The sequence below is a fragment of the Tauraco erythrolophus genome, unplaced genomic scaffold (genome assembly GCF_009769465.1).
Source record: "Tauraco erythrolophus isolate bTauEry1 unplaced genomic scaffold, bTauEry1.pri scaffold_51_arrow_ctg1, whole genome shotgun sequence".
Lineage (NCBI taxonomy): Eukaryota > Metazoa > Chordata > Aves > Musophagiformes > Musophagidae > Tauraco > Tauraco erythrolophus.
In genome coordinates this window covers 42,912-64,084 of record NW_028238619.1, presented here as the reverse complement: position 1 = coordinate 64,084, position 21,173 = coordinate 42,912, and positions in this window count along the sequence as shown.

Sequence of the window (21,173 nt, the reverse complement as noted above, 5' to 3'; positions counted from 1 at the left end):
CAGCACGAAAGAAAAGCTAAACATGGTATTTGACATTAACAATTTATTGAAAGAGAATCTTTTTTTTTTTTTTTTTTTAAAGGGCGAGGCAAGGAAAGGAAAGGAAAAGCAGAACTTTCTTAAGAGTTTATTGCTGGCTTTACTGTAAAATGTTCCACAACTAATAATGCTAAAAATAAACATAATGGCGTGAATAGCTGTTTTAAATAAACTTTACTGAAAAGATAGCTTCTTGTAGTGGGAGAAAAATGATCTAGAAGGTCACTCTCAGACAGTAAGAGGGCTGCACTACTTTCCTAACTACCAAAAGGTAAAATTTAACACCACCCTAATCAGTTTCTGCTGGATTAATGTCTCAAAAAAGAATCATAGAATGGCATAGGCCGAAAAGGACCTTAGAGATCATCTAATCCAACCTCTCTGAAGGTTTATTTCCAAATAAGCCTGTGGAATGTTCAAAGATATTTCTAGTCAATGCAACAGATTCAAATCTACATGACAGGATCTGCAAAAAAATAAACAAAAATTATTCAGTTAACTAACTGGGAGCTAGCAGACTTAAAGACAATGAAAGATTGCCTTCAGTGAGAGTCTGACTACACTTGCAGCTTTCAGAAACAAACTTGATGTGAAAGTTAAGTTAAATTGTTTTAATTTTTCACTGAATTCAAGAAATGGTTGGTATATGTTCTTGATGGATCTTGAACTGCGTTATGAATGACATAGTAATTGATGAAAGTCCTTTTTTTTTTCCAAAGAAGTATTTTTTTCAAAGTTAGAACGAATATCATTACATTGAAAGTGATTATTTTTGTTTGGATTGTTTTTGCTAGTTGCTTGGCCTTTCTGTTTGTTTTATGTTATGTTTAATCTGTGCAATTTAAGAAATAAAATTACACGATTTTCTTTTACTCTAGACCAGAATTATGGTTTTCACTTTAAAATGTCTCTTCTCTTTGGTCATGAATGTGGTCACCTCGTTCAGCATAGAAATATTGTTAAGGAGAAAAAATAGATCAATATGAATATCCATAATTTTTTGGAGAGTATGTAGCTTCTATTGTAATACATATTTCGTACAGATTGCAGTTCTAGGTGGCAGAAATTTGTTGATATTTAGCAACAGAAAGTATAATATATATATATTTTACTCATCAGAAAATATCTGGCTTGGACTTTAAGAAACATTTGGGATGAAATTTTGATTTTCTTTGAAGAGAAAGATCTTCAATCTTCCAGCCCAAAACAAGTGGAAATATATTTTAAAAATTATAGTCAATGGATCAGAAATTAATTTATTAACTTATTTTCACTATTTATTAAGGTCATCATTACGAATAACTATTTACCTTTTTAAGGAACATTTTTGTAGATTTAGTTTCTACAGTGCTTATTAGTTAAATCTGGGGGAAATTAAAGTCTAATGAAGAGAAAATAGGTTGTACAGTGACGTTTTATATGCTGGTTAGGAGCTACCAGAGTCATTTATATACATTTTTATTAAAACATGTTGCAAAGCCATCTGGCGAATACTGTTTGTAGTTTTATAGGGCCACCAAGACCTTTCAGCTTTTACTCTCAGTTATCTCATTTGCAAAGCTATTAGATAATTCTTTCGTTAAGGGCAAAACTCTCTCTCTTTCCCTCTTTCCCTCTTACTAGATGTAAGGTAGTTATGGTGAGGTATTTTTTATGATACTACAAGAAGGCATAGATTGCAGTTTCATTTCTATTGTTGTCTGAGCTTTTTACAGTTTTATTTAAAAGCTATATTTTGTTCAGAAAGTGTCTGGAACAAACATAAACATAATAGAAGCAAGAGGACCAGTGGCAGAATTCAGACATACATGTGTGACGGTTTGAAAAATTGTAAAAATGAACCTAGCTGCTGTGTTTCAAATAGTTTGAGCAGAAGCAATGAGGCTGTTAGGGGCAACAGAGAGGAAGGTAATATAATAAGGGGATAAATGTTAAAGATTTTGCTAAGAGTTTTTAATGTCTATAGGAATAAAATCATCTTCACATTTCAGAACAAATAATAAATGAACTATAAAGATAGAATATATATTTCCTTTATCTGCTAAGTTTCAAATTTATTATTTTTCATTTAATTGCAATATCTCTGCAAAATTGTAGGATTATTCATGTCGGAAGGAACTCCAGGACATCTGTAGTCAAATTCTCAAAGCACTGTTTAAACTGAATTCAGATCAGGTCACTCAGACTTTTGTCTAGCTGGGTGTTGAAAACCTTCCAGGAGGTAGGTTCCACCACCTATCTTACCAGTGAATTATTATTTTTTTTACTTATATCCAGTTGGAAACTTCCATTTCAATTTATCCTGTGTCAATGATTGTGTCATGTTTGCGTGCTGTACAATTTCAGTAAAGAGTCTGGATACACCTTCTTAGGACAACCTCCTCCTAAGTACTGGAAGTCAGCTATCAGGTCTCCCCCACAAAGTTTTCTCATCACTACATTAGTAATCCCAGTTCCTTCAGTCTCTCCTCACACAGGTTGTGTACTCCATCTTCTAACCATCTTGGAGGCCCTTTGCTGAATTCACTCAAGTTTATCAGTATCTTTCTGGTACTGAGTGGCCCAGAGCCGGTCACAGTGTTCTAGATGTCATCTAATGAGGGCAGAGTAGAAGGGAGTAATAACTTCCCTTAATCCATTGCCTATGTTCCAGTTAGTCCTTAGACCATGCTGATGCAGAACAGTTAGTCTGCTCCTTGTGTAGTACCTTGCATCTGTTATGTGAGGTTCCTGTTGGACCATTTCTGTACCAAGTTTTGGATCCCCTGAAAGGCTCCTTGTCCTCCAGCATGTTGAGTGCACCCTTCTACCTCTCCAGTTTGACATCATCTGTAACTTTTGATGTTCTGTCGCCTTCTCCAAGTCAGTGATACACAGGATAGGTTACAGGACAGACCCTTGCTACCCTGCAGGATAATCCAAGGATAAATCCAAGCTGGCTACTTCGGTCACTTTCTTCTTTCTCACAGGCCCAGGAACAGCAAGAGGACTTGTGCCATGTGTTTCCCAGGGACTGCTTACAATCCCAGTGAAGCAGACTGGATTGTAACTCTTGGAATTGTGTCTCACATCCTTTTTAATAATGGCTTTAACATTTGCCTCGCATTTTAAGTAGTCATTATTACAGGCATGAGTGAACAGCCAAGAGTTGCTATTCATATAATAAGCAGAATTAAATTGACATAGCGATTTAATATTCCTAATTTCTTATGAGTCCAACCAATAGAGCTGGAAATAACAGAGAAGCTCCAGGTTTGTTTGTTTAAAAGCTTGTTTGATTATATGAGCTGATCAGAAGTTATTACTTCTTCATGTAAAAATTACCTAGAAAGAGTACCAAAACTTTAGATCTGTGTACCAGACATACTGCATTTTTATAAATTCAATTGTTTGTTTCAATGATTACATATGAGAAAAAAAGGTATAGAACTGAATTTAAGTACATTCTAAAATATCTATTCTTGTTTTGTTTTGTTTTGTTTTTTAATTATTTCAACTGGAAAAGGTATATTTCTACTAGATTTTATGTACACAGAAAGATGGCAGCAATAAGGTATGAACAACATGAAATACAAAGAAGTCAAACTACATTCTAAAACCAATTTAAATTTTTTACATTTGTCATTGATAAATTTATTCCCATTATCCTCTCTGAAACCGTGAAATCTTATCCTCAACTATACTATATCTGCCATTAGTAGAAGAAAACAATGAGGTTTTTCTAGGACATCAGCCAATAAAATATTCTGAATTATTTTTACTGTACCCACTTACTTATGTAAACAAGAAAAGTCTGCTCATTTAACAGACAGTTTCATGTGTCTCAGACATTTGAGATTAATGAATTAGTTTTGTTCAGGGATAAGTATCTGAATTCTATCCACCTCAATTTCATGTGGTGTAATTGCAATTTAAATGACTCAGATCCTTTGTACATAAATCAATCTGCAATGCGTATAATTTTAACCAACTCTATGATACAATGTTATTTTCCCCTCGTAAGAAAATAGGAAATTTCTTTATCTTGCTGTTTATGCTAAGGAGAGTAAAAGAATAATAAATTAAAAAAAAAAAAAAAGTAATATCTGTGAGTTAGAAACACCTAAGTGAAAGGAAAAAAGCCTATGATGCTAGGAGTCCTGAAACCAGCAAAACAAATCTTGTGATTTGGAGTCTGCTAGCATACATAGTCATATGCCTGACTAGCAAGATGACTACTGAGGTAGCTGATGTATATGGCCTCCTTGGAAAGGGAGGAATGTGATAGGCCCTGTGAATGTTACAGAACACATGGGAAAGGTTCTTTTTCTTATATATGATTTAAAGACAATCAAAATAATCTTAAAAGTAGATAACTAGGAATCAGATATTTGCTAGACATATCAATCTGTAGATGTTGAGTTATATGTCTACCCTAACTGTCCTGAGGAAGCTCTGAATAAGAAAGATAACTTCCTCCACAGTATAATCTTCCATCTGTAGCTGTTAGCCCCTCCAGGGAGCTTTCCTGCCCCTGCAAGTGCTTTATTGGTCCATGTACTCGGGATCCAGGCACAGCTCTGATGTGGCTCAGCAGTGTGACCTTACTCAGGCTGCTGAAAATGAGGCCTGAAAGAAGTCTACAGAGAGATAAGAAAGATGAAATTACAGAGAGAGGTAAGATGTTTTTGAGACACAGCTGTTAGTACCTCAGAAAGTCAAGAGAAGAAATAACAACAACAAAGGTAAGTATAAAATCCTACAAGAAAAATAAGAATAAAATGGGGACCTTTGTCGATTTGACCAGTGAGGTACAAGGCTCATCTGGAGTCGTTGGCTAAGCATTAGCCATATGCGTCAATGGAGCTGGCAGCAAATGCAGCTCTGTAAGGTAGAAGGTCTGCTCCTGGGGTGCAGAGGCTGATCCTGACCCTGCTGACCCATCCTGCCTGCCCAAACATGACTCCCTGGGTGCTGCCTCAGGACTGGTGAGTGTGACAGTTAAACTCCAGCTGCCTTTTGTCTGCCTGAGCCAAGGAACAATTTCTTTGTACTTTGAAGATGTCTGTATACTGCTTGCAGACTCTCTATATGTCCAGTTAAACATTTCTGAAGAAGTAGACCCAGAAGAGGATCAATAATGGCACCTGGATGCTGCTAATTAATCCCTGAGCATCTAATTTTATCAAACTGATCAACTGAATTGACATTAAAAGGAGGAGTTCATTCCAAAGGACAAGAAGAAGAAATCCACACATCATTATGATATCTGGTACAAAAACAAGCTAAGGATATGGACTAACTTAACATGGACTAAGTTAGTTAAGAATGTTTCAGTGCTCAATATAATCTGGAACTGTTTTTGCCTTACTTTTCAGGTTTGCAATCAAGTGTTTTATCTTCTGTTTTAAATAAAAATCTGCAATAACTTTCTTGACCTAAAATATCTGGTATTAAAAATGCATTTTGAAGAAGCAGAAAATGTGAGGTTTTTGCTTCATATGTGGACATATTCTGGCCATCCAATTCCATTGCAGAGGCTATTCAAATACAGGACACCTGTATGTGGTCTGTAGAACCCTTAAAAATCAGTTTTACTTCAAAACTGTAATTGCCTTTTAAAATGTCACAACTGTAAGAATAATATCTCAAATATTAACCCAGAAAAACCTCTTCTGGAGTGGCTTGTAAAAAAAATTACCAAAATGGTATGTTTTTCATCAGTACATTAAAACTCAGTAAAAACTGGATCTCTGGTTTGCAGTCATTCACAGGTGTTATATTCAGTTCCTTGGAACGGCTCAGATATCTTGGAAGAAATTCTGCAGATTCTTTGGGCAACCTGGTGTAGTGGAGGGTTTCCCTGCCCATGGCAGGGGGGTTGGAACTAGATGATCTTTAAGGTCCCTTCCAACCCTAACCATTCTATGATTCTATGATTCTATCTTAATTGTCTACACACCGAGCAGCCCAGGGCTGAATTCTGCTGTGACAGCCAGGAGCCTAATCTTTAGACTTGGCACTGGCAAATTCATCAGTTTCCCACAAGAAGTCTGTGGCAGAAAACAGAGCCTATATGAGTTTCTCGAATTTCAGCCTAGCTTCCTTCTTACTGTAACATTCACCTTCTCTCCTATTACACAATGCCTAATTCAAGCAAGCACATTCCCTCTTAACAAGGAATCAAGAAGCTTAGAGGTTATTCAGGGGTTTTCTGCACCATGATTAACTTCATCTAATTTAGTTCATATTCTGTTTATTATGTAATCAGAAGTAAACTTGGCATTTGTCACACAACAGAAGCCGTAGCATAGTATAGACAGCTTGCTCCAGTAACTGAGAACATCTCTTTGACTTGAAAAAGCAATCAAACTGTTGTCAATGATATGTTTCCTGTGTACTGTCTTTTCAATAATGCGTTAAAACATTCACACTTTGAAATACTGAAATAAAGGCAGCTGCAAGCATTCTTACATGTCTGAAGAAGATTATAGTTTGCTGCCTGCATATACAATAGTTAGAGAGTTTAAAATCTATATTAAAATGTTTGCTGTCCATTTGAGTATATTTAACATCTCCTCTTATTGTGTATGTGTAGACAAAATAAAAATAGCTTTTTGTCATAACTTCCCTAAAAGTACATATTAGGTTTAAGTACTGCTTCTTCTGGAAGCTAATTTGCCAGCAGTATCCAAAGAAACTTTCATGCTACCACAATTTTTTTTCATATGAAATCACTGTGATTGCACTTGATCGGAACTCTCAAATGTTCTTAGAGATACTTCTAAATGTATAATTTTTGCCCTTTTAAGCTGTCAGGCAATGTTTTGGGGTTTTTTTCCCATCTCTTCAAAGTTCTTCTGGGAAATATTTCTACAGCAATAACATTCCACCTTTTCCCCAGACCTTGTAAATAATGAGTACACAAGCATGACAACAGGTTTGAAGACTGATATCACAGTATTTGATTTATCTCTTGTTCTGTTCCTTAGTCTGGACTGATGCTGATGTTTTCCTCCTTTTCAGAAATCTGGTATGTGCTGTCATATTCACTTGCAATTAATACATGTCTGTTACAGTTCAATGACTATAACAACTGCAAACCTTCAAACATTTTTTCAACTTCTCCTAACCAGGTGTTGCCATGGTATCCAGTCTGGCAGGAAAAAATAGCATAGTCTGCTCTTGACAACTGTGTTGATGAGTATTAGTGCTTTGTCTTATAGCTCTAATAAATAAACTCTTATTGCTAAAAACTGTGTGAGGAGCTTGATCATTCCATTAGTGTTAAAAGATTGCACATAACTTGCTCATAATCCTGTAAGTAATCTTACAGCTCTATACTCATTGTTCTTATTTTAAAACAGTGAGCAGGCATTCATGGACAGGATGTATTTTTACTATACAGTAATTTAAAGTACCCAATATTCCAGCTAATTTTTAAAGTCAAACAATAAATGAACATGAAAATTCATTAAAATAGAACAGTATCACCTCAGTGTCGAAATTCTAAATGAACGTGAATGAAAGTAAGATTGCTCCTACACTGGGCACTGGGCTCCTACACTAGCACTTCAGCAAGTGAACTGCTACAGGAAGGAAAATGTGCAGTCAGAGACTGTTGTTTAGTGACAAATCCTTCTAAAACCGTGTATGTAGTAAGTCCAAATGTTACTTTGATTAGAAAAAGTGCTTTAATATAAATGAGATGTTATAAAAAAACTGAAGAGTCATTATATTTAAATGATAATAATTTAGATAAAGATGAAACTAACCAGATTTTTTTTTTTTTTTTTCTGAATGGAAGTTGAGGGGATATATACTTTCTGGGACTTTTTTTAAAATTAAATTTCACTTCATTATACCTATGTTCTTATGGTAGCTCACATGCAAGGGAAAAAGTTCTAACTTTTTATCACATTGCATAGTTTCTCAAATAATAAGCTTCCCACTAGCCTCTCAAACAACCATTGAAACTCTTTTCAGTTGAAGATGCCAATAATTAGAGTAAGATAACACTATAAATTAGATAACTCATTTTCCTGAACATTATTAGATAGATTATCAGGCAATAAAAAGAAAAAGTGAATAGAAAAAGTTTACTAGGATATTGAAAATTAAGTCACGGAAATGTAAAATTAAGCCTACTTCTCTAATGTATTTTAGAAATGTTCTTAGCAGATATTATTCATTTTTTAAAAAAATACTGTAGTATAAAGAGAACATTTTCTGTACTGTGAATTAAAATTTTGTTAGTAAAGGAAAATTTTTGTCCTAAGTGTAGAAAATCTTATATTCATTTTTACCAATTAGAGGAAACAAAATTGCACATCTCTAAACACTACAGACTAAATCATCCAGAGAAGAGAAGACACTAGCTGAGAATATTGGGTGACTTCTTTTTGCTAACAGAAGAAAAAAAAAAGAAACAGAAGGGATGGAAATGTAAAATAGGATATTATATTGATTTTCAATGGATCTCTAGTCTATATCATCTCACCCACAATTATCAGACCAATTCAATATCTGTACAAGAGGCTTTAATTACTAGTCTGCATTTAGGATGTCTAGCTGTTGGATTACAAATGTACTGCTTGGCAAACACAGACATGGTCATTAAGTGCATGGAAAATTTGCATTGAAAAATAAACTGTCACCTGTAAATCTTGTGAGTAAACAAAAGCTTTGAAAATTGCCTATGAAAAAATGAAGATATTTGTTTTGATATATTCAGAAGAGTGGCACATTTGAATGGCTCTGAATAAATGTGAGATTCTCTTTCACATTACTATCTTACATGACTTCAGTTAAATGAGTCAGGGCTACCGCCTGACAACTTAAATCTGCAACACTAGCTACATACATTTAAACATTGAATTATCAGCTGATACAAACACCACAATCCAATTATGTCAATGTATTCATCGTCATGATTATTCAGACATACTACAGAAAGTTTACTTCTTTACTGCCCATCTGATGAATAATTCAAGATGTCTAGGAGAAGGTGTCCCTGCCCATGGCAGGAAGATTGGAACTAGGTGATCTTTAAGGTCCCTTCCAACCCAAACCATTCTATGTCATTGCGAATTTTAGTCATGTTTATACAAATTTTCAAAATTTATTTTTCTTTACATTTATTATTCATCATTTCTATTATTAGTGTAATCATTACATCATTTGAGCTTCATTAGAGAGATTTGAGCAAATATTAAGAGGAGAATATTTAAGAACAGACTGAATGTTATGTATCAACTAAAACAGTGCTACTGATACATTATAAACTCAGCTAGATTCACTGTTGAGTCATCCTTTTGGAGAGCTGTACAGCCATAAAGATTTATAGCTGAAGAGAAAGAAAATGCCCTATAATATAGAGAAAAACTAAATGAACAAAAATTGAACATCCTTGAAAACAACTCTAGCTTGAAAAGTCATCATAACATGAAAAATCACAAACAATAATGAAGGGTCATTTTCAAAAAAATATTAGATATCTAATGCAAAATTGAAGTAGATATTAAGCATCCAACTTCAAGCTTATAATTCTCATTTTTTTTTATTTTTTCTTCCCCTTTGGAGCCATCAAAGCTCACTACATGCTTTATTTTGACCTGAATTTCGTTATAAATGTTAAGCCTTGTAGCACTCACCATTCAGTTTGAAAAATTGTTAATTTAATTACCTCTGCAGTTAGATTGTGATTGATCTAGAGCAGGAAGGGTGGAGGAGAAAATTGTGTAAAGTTTTGAGTGCTCATGAGTTTCTGCATAACTTATAAGCTTTTTCTTAGAAGCCGGATCAGTTATTTTGATAGCTATCTGTGGATTTAAGAATATGTTTTTAAGTACCAAGAAAGAGGAGTTTAATTTTAAAAATAGCAAGAATGTAATATATTTAATTGTGACAACCAGGACATAAATTTGCTCTCATGTATATAACTGGTGGGAAAATAATTTTAGAAAGGAAACATTAATTCAAGCATATATTTACTTGGAGTATCAGACATTTTTCAGGAGTCATATTTAAAATTAAAAAAAAAAAGGAAATAGTAAAAATCATCAAAAATATAAAGTGTACTTCTCATTTAAAAATTCTCATAATTAACTTTTATTTTTTCTAGAAAGTTGGCTGAAATCAGTTCAACATAGGGCTCTGCATAATTGTTTTCACTCTTCTGACAATTGCTAGGAACTTAAGGAATTACTGTAGCTGAAACTAAAAGTTCATGCTAACCATCATAAAATTCCCTCCTGCACCAGAAGTTCAGTACTAAATCAGAAAGGTGACAGAAATCTTTGTACTGACTTTTTTTTTTTTTTTTTGGTGACAGAAGTAGTAAACAGTTGTAGGTGATTCTAAATTACTGGCTTATAAAATAAAACAAATCTTTCCGGACTTCAATGATTTGAAATTATGTAAGTTGATTTTGAGGCTTTTGGAATTATGGTAGTACAAGTTGGATTATTGTCTCTTCCAGTCATTAGTTGATGAAAAGTTACTGTTTCTTTTTTATTGAAAAGGTGTATTTACCTTGCTGAGCTTTAAATACTCTAATCCAATAAATATTTTTTCTTGCTTTTGTGCTGCAAGAATTTCTGTAGATTTTAGGGTGACATAAAGATTCATAAATATTTAGACCAGCCATTAATGAGGAAAATCTTTCACTTTTATAACTTCATTCTTATTTTCTTAATCTCATGTAAGTTTGTCATGTGAATGTTTAGAAAGTTTGTATTGAAAAGAAATTAACTGGTTATACTGGACAAGAGAACGTCTTGGTCCTGCTATCTGTCTGCATTAATCAATGAAATGGACGGAAAGCTGAGGGAATCTCATAATTATCAAAATAAAATAATGCCTCTAACAAGTACAATTCATTTGAACTGGCCAACAGTTAGTCCAAGATGCACGTGAGCAATGTTTTTTATTATAATGATCTCATTTTGCTTTGTGGGGTTGGCTGATTCTGGTTTGTTTACTGTGCTTTGCTGAGTGTCAGCTCTTTGTGAGAGTCTGTCGATACACGTGAATAAGGTAGGTAGCAAAGCAGATAAGATGTGAACAAAAGTCTCTCAAATTAAGAGATGCTTGCTGAAGGTAGGTATTAAGTGAACAAAGGATAGTGGATGGTTGATTGTTTCCATTGAGTGGAAAACGTAGCTGGTTACAGAACAGTACTAATGATAGGTTGGCCATTTTGCTGTGAGCAGTTCTTTGTAAAAGAGCAGTTTGAACTGACTTATCCAATAGGTCCTATCATTCCTTCAGAACCTAAAGAATCAATTACATTAGTATCATGGGGAATACTAGTATGACAAAGGGCACATCTTTGTAAGTTTTCAAATACTGCATATCCTGGAATTGTTAGTGAAATATATTTCCTTTGTCTGGAAGAGAAGATGATAACTGTACCTATCCTGCATCATTCATTTCTGGTTCCTGGAGTGACATATTACCTGCATATCCTCCACATCTTTCATGATGAAAATGGGAGAAATAGAATTATTACTTAGGCATTAATGTTCAATCAGAGTATAACACACTTAAATCTTATTTCTAGTTGCCTTTAGATATAATGTTCCACTCCAAGCATAAAAAGAATTCACTTTATTCTTCATAATTTTTTTTCTCAGCATTGTATTCATTAGTATTTTAGATGGTGAAATCCTTGAAACGAAAGCTTTGTTTTTGTACAGAAAGCCATCAGAGGCCTTGTCCTGGTTTTAGCTGGGACAGAGTTAGCGCTTCTTTTTAGCAGCTAGAAGAGCTCCGTGTTTTGGGTTTACTCAGAGGCTCGCTCTGAGAAGAATGCTGATAGCAAGTTGATGTTTGTGATTGGAAGTGAAACTCCAAGGACTTTTCAGTGTGCTGGAGTGCAGAAGCACGGCGGGATAAGGGGGGAGCATAGACGGGACAAGGGGGCCACGATTCCCCTTGTGATTTGTGGTGGAACTTAAGATTGAGGGCCAAACTGGCCAATTAGTATTCCATATCATGCAGCGTCATGCCCAGTATAAAAGTGAGGGTCAGCCGGAAAGAAGGGCTTTTTGCGTTTTGGCTCTTTTCGCCGCCTTTGCTCTTTTGCGCTTGCTGCGCTTTTGCTCTATTGCCTTTTTTTTCCTCCATTGCCTTTTTTTTCCTCCCTCTTCCAGTACTCCCACTCTCGGAGTACTATCTCTCTCTGCCCCTCTCTATTGCAGGGCCTCGCGTTCGTCCGGGATTGCAGCTTCGGGATGAGACAGGCTGTGGATAAGAGGGGGTGCTGAGCATCTACCCTGTGTATTAAATCATCTGTATTAAATTGTTCTTATCTCAACCCACGGGTTTCCCGTTTATCCTTTAATTCTCTCCCTCATTCCTGGGGGTGGGAGAGGGGGAGTGACTGGCTGTGTGGGTTCGGTTGCTGGAGCAGCCTAACCCACGACAGGCCTGAAAGTGTCTTTATATGAGCAATAAATAATATTGACCATTCTTGCACTAAGTTCAGTTCAGCATGACACTTTTCGTGAAACAGAGTGGCCTGCTCCAAATCATTCTTAAACAACAGCAGAATAACAACAGTTATTCACAAGCACATACACATCCCTAATCCCATCATTTTCTTTCAGTGTTAAAAGAGTTAAAGAAATGTAGAATAAGAATACAACTGAAACTGCACAATAAAATGAAAATTTAATAGAGTAAAAAGCTTTACATTTTTTTTTGATCATTCAAATGTGACAGTCTTCTGATTAATAAGATAACTAAAAGTGCAGAAGTATAGCAAAGGATATTCAATCCTTGTCTATCAGCTAAATTAGATGACGAGCCTGTGAAAATGAAGAGCTTTTGTAAGATGTATATGAAGTGCTGAACCTAATCAGGCCCTAGAAAGATCATTTTTCTCCCATGTTTTGTTGCAAGGTTAGAATTTTTAATGATTCTTTTTGGTGGAGCTTCTAAATTGCAGAGAGTGAAAGAAATCTTCCTTCATTTTAGAAATATTCGTAGCTCCATGAACACTTTCACTTTATCCTTCAGCTAAGGTGGGATTTTCAAGGAACTAGCAAACAAGAGTTTTCATTCATTAAATAAGAAAATAGTTCAACTTCTTTTTTAAATGGACTAAAGCACAATAAGTTTTGAAGAGGTGCTTATCTTTTATCTTCTATTGTAAGTCAGAGAGAAATCCAATCTTTTTTTAAGATTTAGGTTGTGTCACTTGGAGGATGTCTTGGCTAAGAAGAATTTTTCAGTTAAGATTTTACTCTGCAAGTTTTAGTCTGCCTTATGTAAAACTGTTCTTGAATCTTCACACAGTAAGTATAAAATCACTGAATTTTCTAATCTATTGACTCATGGCCTAATAAGCTGAACTGAGCACGTATATGGTCCAATAATTTCATTTTTTCATCATGAGAAATAGGTGAAATTTCATGAAGAACTACACTCTCCATATTTTCTTTTACTCCAGATTGAGACTGGAATAACTGAATGCTTTATTCAACTAATAATATTGACTTTTGACATTATTCAGTTCAATCAGTACTACTGCTGTTTCCTGTGCTTTCCATATCTGGGAGATACAATTACTATTTTATTTGAAAATGAGGAAGACCAGATTATTTAAGAGATTTGAAATAAGAAACTATCTATTGATGTTTTTGTCACATAAATCACAAGAAAAATGACTAGAGGAATTCATTTAAAGCTTCATGGAAACGGTGTTCTAAAATAAAGTTTAAGTATTATAAAACTCATAATGACAACAGAAAATTAGCTGTTCACTCATCCTTATATAATCCTTTTCTTAGGTCTCAGTTTCTGAACACTGTCTTCTTGTGTGCCTTGAGAGAAAGGAAGGATTTATAAACCTTGGCCTGACTAGAAACTGCCCATGAAATAACTGGAAATGATACATATATTCCTAATGCAGTTTATTTTATTTTTAATAATTTTATCAAATCACCAGAAGAATTTTCAGATATATTTTAGAAATAACATGTTTCCTTCAATTAGACAAGGAATAAACTTATATAAACTATGAGTGTGACAACTACACAAATAAGGTGCAATAATAAAGAATATAACATCAGCTAATACTTGAGACACCATTCTCAGAATCTGTATTTGTGATTGCGTATTTAGTTTTTCAAATTGTAATTTTCTCCCTCCCTCTATTTCTTACATGCTTTTTCATTAGAGTAGATAACCATACATAGCTGGGATGTTTGTGCAAAAGCAATCACTCACCACCTCCCACCAGTAGATGGATTCTTAGTGTCCAAGGGAAGGCTACTTCAGAAGACCAAATCCCCAGTTAGATGATGTGGAATACCCCTTTGGTCAGTTCGGGTCAGTTGTCCCAGTTGTGACCCTCCAAAACTCCTGCCCACCCCTAGCCTACTTGCTGGGGTGGCAGAGTGAGAAACAGAGAGGGCCTTGACATAGCACAAGCGCTGTTTAACAATAGGCAAAACACTGGTGTGTTACTAACACTGTTTTAGTCACAAATCCAGATCACAGCACCCTACGGGCTGCTATGAAGAAAGTTAACTCAATTCCAACCAGATTCACTACAGTTTCTTAGTTGTTAACTGTTTCTGAAATGTTTCAGTGTTATTAAAAATATCCCTGAAACCCCTTTCTCCCTCAACCTTATGCAAAAGTTTTTCCATAGGTTAATGTTGGTCCTTATTGCTATAATTGTGGAGTCCCTCCCATTTGTGTGTGTGGAGGGTGTTGTTTTTTTCTTTGGGGTGGGGAATAGTGAAAAATTCTTTTTCATATTTATATATTACTATTTTGCCTAGTCTTATATTCTCCTTGATAAAGTAGCTTCACTAAGTATTTTAAGTATTGCATTTTTTGTGTAAATTCCTTTAACATGAATCATGATTAAGTCGTAAGTGTATCCGTTTTAAGTTAACTTGTCAGATTGACCATCTACTGTCTAAATTATGATTCATTGCACTAAAACCTTTTAATGAAAGGAAATGAAAGGAAATTAACAACGTTTGCCAGCTCTAAGTAACATCTTTCTTATGAAATGCATTAACTAACTGAGGAAGAGGAAGCCAGAAGATCTCTTTCCACAGGACACAAGCATCCTGCAGTGTAGATGCTATTCATGGATTACTAAAAAGATCACAGATCACATGTCACATATACATACAGCCAGCCACAAAGGGCACTCGTGCAAACACAGGCAGCACCAATGGCCTCTTCCTTCTTCCCTCTTTGGCTAAGCAGGATAGAGGTCCACTAGTGAGAATATATGTATGTTTAAGTAAAATGTGGGTGCCTTCAACATCTGGGCCCAGACACTCCATTTTCCCAGTAGAAAATCATCAAGAGTAGTCAGTATGGCTTCACCAAAAGGTAGTCATCCTTGACCAATTTGTTAAACTTCTAAATGGCCTGGTAGATGAGAGGAGAGCAGTAGACATTGTCTACCTGGATTTCATTAAGGTCTTTGATACTGTGTCTTGTGAGATCCTCATAGAGAAGCTGTTGAAGTATGGGCTGGCTGAGCAGACAGTAAGGTGTATTGAATCTCATCAATCTCTATAAACATCTGAAAGGAGAGTGCAAAAAAGACAGAGCCAGTCTGTCATTTTCACTGGTGCCCAGAGACAGGACAAGAGTCAATGGGAACAAACTGAAACACAGGAAATTCCCTTTGAATATCAGGAAACACCTTTTCACTGTGACTGAACACTGGAACAGGTTGCCCAGTGAGGTTGTGACATCTCCATCCTTGGAGCTATTCAAAAGGCAGGAATCTAGACACAGTCCTGGGCAACTGGATCTAGGTGGCCCTGCTTGATCATGCAGTTGGACCAGATAACCTCCAAAGGTCTCTTCCAACCTCAACCATTCTGTGATTCTATGATTCTCTGAAAGGAATTTATAAGAATAAAGGAAAGACTGTGCAGATCAAGTGCAGGGCATGGCCAGATAAGCATAATGACAAGCAAACTCTAAATGTGACCAGCCATTTTTATCCCTACTTTCCTGTTCTTATTCCTTCAGAAATCACCTAAATCTCTTCACTTTCCTGATTCTGGTTCCTCTCCTAAACATCCTATAATAAATCTCATGCAATCTTCAAACACTCTTCCCCTCTACCCCATAATGTGTCCCATATACCTAGGCAGCAATCCCCCTCAATCCAAAAGGTGCTTCAACATTAATTTGTCTTGATCTGTTTTACATCTGGACAACAGGGCTGAGGCTCTCCTCAGGCATCCGTAGGAGGGGTCTGGATAGGGTTTTCCTTCCTCTGAGTCCTCAATTTCAGTTTTCCACCTTCTTTTTTGCCCCTGTGCTTTTCTAGGTCTGTGATGTTGTGCTTTAAACAGGCTGACAGTCCCTGTGATGGGCCTCCAAGTAGCCAGGGCTCCCTCATCTGTCATTGTCTCTCTGTGTTCCTTTGTGGATGAGCTTTTGTCACATAAACCTAACATAAAATATCCTATTTGATTGCATTTTGAGGAATAGAAATGCACCATTTTTCATACCATTTCAAAGGCATTCAGTTAGATACACAAATTCTTTGCAGACAGAGTGACTGCACATGTCCAATTTTTAGAAAGATAGATGGAGATGTGAATTTGAATTAGGAACAAAGCAGAGTATTGCTGAAGAAATTTATATAACTGCTTAAATGCTACTGAATGTGAAAAGTTAACAGGACTTTCACCTGCGGAGATAAATCAGCATTACCACGTTTTCCTTTTTTCAAAGTACTGCTTCTATAAATTATGTTGACAGATACATAAAACAGCAAAAGGAAAAGGAAAAAAAAAGAGAGAGATTACAAGAAAATGGAACAAAATAATTAAAAATAACTGAGAAGACAATAAAATGGAAAATGGCAGTGAAAATGGAGATGGAACAGGTCTCGTGGACATACAGACAGAGGAACAGGTCTCGTGGCTTTCCAGACAGAGGTATCATTGCTGGTTATTGAGGCCTTACAGACTCACTTCTCCTGTCTGCTTTTCTTAGGGGAGGACTTCAGTCATAGCCCACCAGGTACCATACTGTGAGAGTTTCCTTTTAAGACAAGACTGAAATAATTCAAGAGCAAGTTCATTAAAACTAAGCAATATTTGTTGTTTCTCTCACTTATTTGGAAAAAATGCAATCTGAAAGAGATTCTACTTGTACAGCACCTTACCTAATCCTCATATTTCTGCTGATAACCAAGATCAATCAGACCTCTGTTCCCCTCTGTGAACTGAGGCAAATAACTTGAATTTTCCGTAGTCTGCTGAAGGGGGTTCATATCAGCCTAACTTCAAATCCAGATTTACTTTCCTGACATACTCATCTCTAGCAGTTATTTCTAGCAGCTACAAGAAACAGAAATACCAGAATGTTCTATCAATGGGAAATTTTGCTTGATTTTAACTATCTTCTATTTTATCTTAAACTAGAAAAAAACCCTGAGAGATCCCTTTTAAGTTTGTGCTTCATTTTCAAGGGAAGGGAAGTTTGAATAGATAGTGACATCATGTCTTGTAATTTTTCCTTTATTAATTTGTGGGCCCTTCTTTTTATATTTTGTAGGGGAAAAAAAAAAGCTTAGATGAACAGCAATAGATCTCCACTAACAAAATTAAGAGACAATAGTGCAAATGGTTGATCTATGAAAGCAGGCCATCTATTTCAGAATTAAATCTGGCCAGGGACATCAAGGGTAACAAGAAAAACTTCTATAGATATGTCAGTGATAAAAAGAGATCTAGGGAAATGGAGGCCCTCTCCAGAAGGAAATGGGGGACCTGGCTACCCAGGATATGGAGAAGGCTGAGGTTCTCAATGATTTCTTTGCCTCAGTCTTCACTGGCAAGAGCTCCAGTTGCACATCCCAAGTCACGGAAGGCAAAGGCAGGGACTGTGAGAATGAAGAACCGCCCACTGTAGGAGAAGATCAGGTCCGAGACCATCTAAAGAACCTGAAGGTGGACAAGTCCATGGGACCTGATGAGGTGCATCCACGGGTCCTGAGGGAACTGTCAGATGAAGTTGCCAAGCAGCTATCCATCATATTTCAGAAGTCGTGGCAATCTGGTGAAGTTCCCAATGACTGGAAAAAGGGAAACATAGCCCCATCTTAAAAAAGGGAAAAAAAGAAGACCCAGGGAACTACAGGCCAGTCAGTCTCACCTCTGAGCCCGGCAAGATCATGCAGCAGATCCTCCTGGCGACTCTGCTAAGGCACATAGAAGAAAAGAAGGTGATTGGTGACAGCCAACATGGCTTCACTAAGGGCAAATCCTGCCTGACTAATTTGGTGGCCTTCTATGATGAGGTCACAACATTGATGGATAAGAGAAGAGCAACTGACATCGTCTACCTGGACTTATCCAAAGAATTTGATACTGTCCCACACGACCTCCTTGTCTCTAAACTGGAAAGACATGGTTTTGATGGATGGACCACTCGGTGAATAAGGAATTGGCTGGATGGTTGCTCTCAAAGAGTTGTGTTCAATGTCCACGTGGAGACCAGTGACGAGTGGTGTTCCTCAGGGGTCAGTAGTGGCGCCAGTGCAATTTAACATCTTTGTTGGAGACATGGACAGTGGAATTGAATGCACCCTCAGCAAGTTTGCAGATGACAGCAAGTTGTGTGGTGTTGTGGACACGCTGGAGGGAAGGGATGCCATCCAGAGGGACCTTGACAGGCTGGAGAGATGGGCCTGTGAGAACCTCATGAAGTTCAACAAGGCCAAGTGCAAGGTCCTGCACGTGAGTCAGGGCAATCCCAAGCACAAGTACAGGCTGGGCGGAGAATGGATTGAGAGCAGCCCTGAGGAAAAGGACTTGGGAGTGCTGGTGGATGAGAAGCTCAACATGAGCCGGCAATGTGGGGACTTCAACTACCCTGATATCTGCTGGAAGGCCTATTCAGCCAGCCACCCACAGTCCAGGAGCTTCCTTCAGTGCATTAACAATAACTTCCTGATGCAAATGGTGGATGAGACTACTAGGAGAGGAGCGCTGCTGGATCTTATTCTTACTAATAAGGAGGGTCTGGTTGAAGCGCTGAAGGTCAAGGACAGCCTCGGTTGTAGTGACCATGAAATGGTGGAGTTCAGGATCTCATGTGGCAGGAAGAGAATGCCTAGCAGATCTAGAACCCTGGACTTCAGTAGGGCCAACTTTGATCTTTTCAAACAATTGCTAGAAGAAATCCCATGGGACAGAGTACTGGAAGGTAAAGGGGCCCAAGATATTTGGTTAGCCTTCAAGGACCTCTTCTTCCGAGCTCAAGACCGGTGCATCCCAACAGGTAGGAAGACAAGAAAGGGTACCAAGATACCTGCATGGTTAAATGGGGAACTGTTGGGCAAACTCAAGTGGAAAAGGAGAGTGTACAGGTCATAGAAGGAGGGGCAGGCCACTTGGGAGGAATATAGGTCTGCTCTCAGAGGATGTAGGCAGGCAAGTAGGAAAGCTAAGACCTCCTTCGAATTAAACCTTGCAAGAAAGGTCAAGTACAACAGAAAGGGCTTCTTCAAATACATTGCAGATCAAACTAACACTAGAGGCAATGTAGGCCCACTGGTGAATGAGGAGGGTGCCCTGGTGACAGAGGATAAGAAGAAGGCAGAGTTGCTGCATGCCTTCTTTGCCTCAGTCTATACTGCTGGAGGCTATCCTGATGAGCCCTGGAACCCTGAGGCTCCTGAGGAAGTCAGGATAGAGGAGGAGTCTACTCTGGTTGATGAGGACTAGGTTAGGGGCCAGTTAAGCAACCTGGCCATCCATAAATCCATGAGTCCTGATAGGATTCACCCGCAGGTGCTGAGGGAGCTGGTGGATGTCATTGCCAGGCCACTCTCCATCATCTTTGCTAAATTGTGGGGAACAGGAGAGGTGCCTGAGGACTGGAGGAAAGCAAATGTCACTCCGGTCTTCAAAATGGGCAAGGAGGAAGACCCAGGTAACAATAGACCTGTCAGCCTGCCCTTCATCTCTGGAAAGATAACAGAACAACTTAGGCTTGGCGCTGTCTCTAGGCATATCAAGGATAAGAGGGTCATTAGGGGCAGTCAACCTGGCTTCACTAAGGAGAAGTCGTGCTTGACAAACCTGATAGCCTTTTATGAGGACAGCACCCAGTGGGTGGATGATGGTAGAGCAGTGGATATGGTCTATATTGACCTCAGTAAAGCATTTGACACAGTCTCCCACGGCATCCTCACAGCTAAACTGAGAAAGTGTGGTCTGGATGATCGGATAGTGAGGTGGATTGTGAACTGGCTGAAGGATAGAAGCCAGAGAGTAGTGGATAATGGGACCAAGTCCAGTTGGAGGCCTGTATCCAGTGGAGTCCCTCAAGGGTCGGTACTGGGACCAGTATTGTTCAACATATTCATCGATGATTTGGATAAGGGAATAGAGTGCATGATCAGCAAGTTTGCTGATGACACTAAACTAGGAGGAGTGGCTGACACACCTGAAGGCAGTGCTGCCATTCAGAGAGACCTAGACAGGCTGGAGAGTTGGGCGGGGAGAAATTTAATTAAATACAACAAATGCAGAGTCTTGCATTTGGGTAAGAACAACCCCATGTACCAGTACAAGTTGAGGACTGAACTGTTGGGGAGCAGCACAGAGGAAAGGGACCTGGGGGTCCTGGTGGACAGCAGGATGACCATGAGCCAGCAATGTGCCCTTGCGGCCAAGAAGGCCAATCATAGAATCATAGAATCATAGAATGGTTAGGGCTGGAAGGGACCTTCAAAGGTCATCTAGTCCAACCCCCCTGCAAGGAACAGGGATATCTCCAACTAGATCAGGTTGCTTAGGGCCTCATCCAACCGGGCCTTGAATGTCTCCAGGGATGGAGCATCCACCACCTCTCTGGGCAACCTGTTCCAGTGTTCTACAACTCTCATGGTAAAAAATTTTTTCCTAATATCCAACCTGAATCTACCTCCCTCTATTTTAAAACCATTACCCCTTGTCCTATCACAACTGGTCCTCCTGAACAGCCTCTCCCCATCTTTCCTGTAGGCCCCCTTGAGGTACTGGAAGATTGCTATAAGGTCACCCCGGAGCCTCCTCTTCTCCAGGCTGAACAGCCCCAACTCTTTCAGCCTGTCCTCATAGGAAAGGTGCTCCAGCCCTCTTATCATCTTCGTGGCCCTCCTC